General features: G+C 38.6%; 1 non-coding gene across 1 annotated transcript; it reads right to left on the bottom strand.

Annotated features, from left to right (window-relative positions):
• Nucleotides 1–908: 908 nt before the first annotated feature.
• On the bottom strand, nt 909–1,015 carry LOC140851817 (small nucleolar RNA R71). Its single transcript, XR_012134574.1, has one exon. It is a non-coding gene; the product is annotated as a small nucleolar RNA R71 (small nucleolar RNA).
• Between the last annotated feature and the right edge of the window lie 4,021 nt (nt 1,016–5,036).

Below are 5,036 nucleotides of genomic sequence, written 5' to 3'. Positions count from 1 at the left end.
AGACGTCAACCTTAAGGAATTTGAGCTCAATAGGACAAGGAACCCTAAGAGTTCTACCAAGTTTGAGTTGTTTGATTAGTTGGTGTCTAGGCAAGTCTCTGAGGGTGGTTTGTTAAATTGGTTCAGTTGCTGGCCTGGCCAACTCGTTTGGTATCTAGAAAGGCAACGATGAGTGAACCTCCCACCTCTTATACTTACCTGGCTAACTAGTTGATCAATCTCCACTTGGAAGGTTTGAAGGGTCATCTTGAAACAGTTAGGAGCTGTCTAGATTTAGGTTAACCCTAGGATAGATTGAGTTTAATTTATTGATTCACTTGTTTGAAAAAAAAAAAAAAATTTAAAATTTGGTTACTTTTCTTTAGATTTAGGACTCCTTAGGATCTTCTCTTTAGAACTTTTTTCTTTTCTTTCTTTTCCTTATACATAAAAATTTTATTAAAAAAAAAAAAAATTGTATAAACATCGAGAACCGTACACCTCGTGTGTGGAGAAGAGTGTCGGGTCGTCTAGTTAGAATGAGTCAATTCCTGTTGTTCCAATGGCTGAACCAATCCAACCCATGACCCTTAAGGATTTGTGTTATCCAGTTGGCTCCATCCAACCATCTTGTATCAGGTTGCCACAACCCACAGCTAACAATTTTGAAATCAAACCTCAAATCATAAATATGCTTCCAAAATTCACAGGATTAGAGGATGCTTATATATTTATTAGAGAATTTGAGGAGGTATGTGCAACCATGAAACTGCAATTAACAGAGGATGAGGTCAAACTTAGATTAATCAACTTTGCCCTTAAGGACAATGCTAAGAAGTGGCTTTATAGTCTGCCAAACTATTCTGTCACTACCTGGGAGGGCTTTGTGAGAATATTTTTAAAAAGTATTTCCCCATCATAAAACAGCTAGGATTAGGAATGAAATAAATCAATTTTACCAACTAGCTGGTGAATCATTTTGGAAGTACTTTGATCGTTTCAAGAATCTTTTGACCCAATGCCCACACCATGGAATAGAAACTTGGAGACTATGCCAGATCATCTATGAGGGGTTAGATTCAAACTCAAGAACCATGCTAGAGTCCATGTGCCAAGGCCAATTTATGGACAAAGAAACTACTGAAGCTTGGCAATTCTTAGAAGACCTAGCCGAGAAAAATTTACAGTGGGAAACAACTAGGGAACCTGATAAAGCTACACCTTCAAGAGGAGGAATGCATCAAATTCAACCAACCCTAGCATCAGAGGCCAAGATTGCAACCTTAACACGTAGATTGGAAGCCTTAGAATTACAGAGACCAGCCAATGTAAATCAAATATCTGCACCCATGTGTAAAGGGTGCAATGCACCAGACCATGTCTTAGAAGAATGTTCCTACTCGAATGAGTGTGCACAGGTGAATGCCACCTATCAAGGACCATTGAACAATCCTTATGCACCCACATATAACCCAGGTTGGAGGAATCACCCGAATTTCTCATGGTCCCAGAATCCTAATGTAGGCAATCCAAATTTCAATCAGCAAAATCTAAGGTCCAACCCAGTATGAACAACCCGCCAGGCTTCCATGATAATGACAAGAAAATTACCTCTTTAGAGAAAAGCCTAGAAGCCATGATGAAACACATACCAGCTTTATGCAAACACGGGTCAACTCATAAATAATAACACCCAAGCTATAGCCCGTCTGAAATGCAAGTAAGTCAGCTGGCTTCGACCATTAGTGAACGAGAACATGGTAGGTTACCTAGCCAACTGAGCCAAATCCTAGGAACCAAAATGGTCCACGACCCCAACAAGGAAACCAAGTTAATGGTGTAAATGCCATTCATACCTTAAGATCAGGAAAACAAATAGACAATAAGGTAGTTGCACTTGATGATATAGATGACTCATCTGCCGAGTCACCTTCTAAAACTACTACCTTTCAACTTCAAGCACCAGAAACTGAAAATTCACCTAGTCCAGTACTTAAAAGTCCTAGAGCTCCTTTTCCAAACAGACTGAAATCCAATAAATCTGAATATTTAGACAAAATTTTAGAGGTATTTAAACAAGTCCAAGTTAATATTCCTCTTTTAGATATAATCCATCAGGTTCCAACTTATGCCAAATTTTTAAAAGATCTTTGCACTAGGAAAAGGACCACTAATGTACCAAAGAAAACATTTTTGGCTGCAAGTGTCAGTTCATACCTATCTAGCCATGTGCCAATTAAATATAAGGACCCTGGAGCTCCAACAATTTCTTGTGTTATTGGAGAAACCAATATAAAAAAGGCCTTGCTAGATCTAGGAGCTAGTGTGAATATCCTTTCATATTCGGTGTATGAACAACTAGGATTAGAAAAACTTCAACCTACTGGGATCACATTACAGTTAGCCGATAGATCTCTCAAATCCCTAAGGGAATGGTCGAGGATGTTCTGATAAAGGTTGAAAATTTATTTTCCCTGTAGATTTTATTGTTTTAGAGACTGAGCCAGTTGCGAATCCTAAAGGACATATACCTGTCATTTTAGGAAGACCATTCTTAGCTACAGCCAATGCTGAAATCAATTGTCGAAATGGTCTAATGAAGTTATCCTTTGGGAATATGACCATTGAGCTTAATGTTTTTAACTTAGAACAGGAATCCTCTTCTCATGCTGATGTCAATGTAGTCCAAGATGGTATTTATGAATCCATTGACATTAGTGATGATGAAGTCGACCTAGAGTCTAACCCCTGGTTAATCCATGAGTCTGAGGATGTCAATGAAATACTTAAAGAAAATCAGATTAATCAAGAATCGACACTTCCTACTGAACCAATCATTGAGATGGTGAAACCATCACCTAAACCATCATAGAGGAAGCACCCATTTTAGAACTGAAACCCCTCCCAGAACATCTCAAGTATGCATATCTAGGACCCAAAAAACTTTGCCTGTAATTATTGCATCAGACCTAGATCCCAAGCAAGAGGAGTTAGTGTCAGTTCTAAAAGCAAATCAGGAAGCAATAGGTTGGACCATAGCAGATATCAAAGGAATAAGCCCTTCTATAGTTCAACATAGAATATACTTAGAGGAAGAGGCTAAACCAACAAGAGAAGCCCAAAGAAGGCTTAATCCAGTTATGAAGGATGTAGTTAAAAAGGAGATTCTGAAACTCCTAGATAGTGGAATAATTTATCCTATTTCTGATAGCTCTTGGGTAAGCCCAGTTCAAGTAGTACCCAAGAAATCTGGGATAACAGTGGTCCAAAATGATGCAAACGAACTTATCCCAACTAGGACCCAAACGGGATGGAGGGTCTGTATAGACTATAGAAAGTTGAATGCTGCGACAAGGAAAGATCACTTTCCTTTGCCATTTATTGATCAAATGTTGGAAAGACTAGCCGGACAAGAGTTTTACTGTTTTCTTGATGGATACTCCGGTTACAACCAGATCCCCATAGCCGCTGAAGATCAAGAAAAGACTACATTCACCTGTCCATTTGGTACTTTTGCCTATAGACGAATGCCCTTTGGACTATGTAATGCACCGGCAACCTTTCAGAGATGCATGATCAGCATGTTTTCAGATATGATAGAACGATTTCTAGAAATTTTTATGGATGACTTTTCTGTTTTTGGTCTAACCTTCTCCGAGTGTCTGAATCACCTGCAATTAGTTCTAGAACGATGTAAGGAGAAGCACCTAGTTCTCAACTGGGAAAAATGTCAGTTTATGGTCAAACAGGGAATAGTTCTTGGCCATGTCATTTCTAAAAAGGGGATTGAAGTGGACAAGGCCAAAATAGATCTAATTGCAAGTCTTCCACCACCTAAATCTGTGAAAGAAATACGTTCATTTTTAGGTCATGCTGGATTCTATAGAAGGTTTATTGCCAACTTTAGCAAAGTAGCACGTCCACTGACTAATCTTTTGGCAAAGGATACCAAATTTGAATTTACTCATGAGTGCTTGGAATCCTTTGAATTTCTAAAAAATGCACTTGTATCAGCTCCAATCATTCATCCTCCTGTCTGGTCTGAACCATTTGAATTAATGTGTGATGCGTCCGATCATGTTGTGGGCGCAATCTTAGGTCAACGAATAAATAAGCTGCCTAGAGTGATATATTATGCAAGTAAAACCTTAAATGATGCGCAGCTTAACTACACCACAACTGAGAAGGAGTTCCTTGCCGTTGTCTTTGCTTTAGAGAAATTTAGATCTTATTTGGTTGGGACCCACACCATTGTTTACACCGATCACTCAGCCATTAGACATCTCCTAGCAAAGAAGGATGCCAAGGCACGTTTAATCAGATGGATTTTGCTCCTTTAAGAATTTGACCTAGAAATTAGGGACAAGAAAGGCACTGAGAACGTTGTAGCAGATCATTTGTCCCGAATTCCAGTTGCACCATCTAGTGAACCACCCATCAATGAATCTTTCCCAGATGAGCAACTCATGTCTGTGTCTACTGAACCTTGGTTTGCTGATATTGTAAATTATTTAGCCATAGGCAAGATACCTTCTCATTGGACTAAGCAGGATAAATATAAATTTTTTGCCCAAGTGAAGTATTTCATTTGGGATGATCCTTATCTTTTTAAACAATGTCCTGATCAAATTATTAGAAGGTGTATCCCAGATAACGAAGTCATGAATATTTTATCTTTTTGTCATGATCAAGCATGTGGGGGTCACTTCGCGTCTAAGAAAACTGCTGCTAAGGTTCTCCAATATGGTTTTTATTGGCCCAATTTGTTTAAGGATGCTTATGAATATTGTAAAAGTTGTGCTCAATGTCAGAAAATGGGTCGAATCACCAAGCGACACATGATGCCACTCAACCCAATCTTGGTAGTTGAAGTTTTTGATGTTTGGGGAATCGATTTCATGGGACCATTTCCAAATTCCTTTGGAAATAAATATATTCTAGTAGCAGTTGATTATGTTTCAAAGTGGGTAGAAGCAATTGCATGTAGAACACCCGATAGCAAAATGGTCATTAAGTTTCTTAAAGAAAATATTCTCTCCCGTTTCGGTATTCCTAGG

This window comes from Elaeis guineensis, chromosome 9, assembly GCF_000442705.2.
Source record: "Elaeis guineensis isolate ETL-2024a chromosome 9, EG11, whole genome shotgun sequence".
Lineage (NCBI taxonomy): Eukaryota > Viridiplantae > Streptophyta > Magnoliopsida > Arecales > Arecaceae > Elaeis > Elaeis guineensis.
Note: the sequence above shows the minus strand (reverse complement) of the source record. Positions and strands in the feature narration are given on the sequence as shown.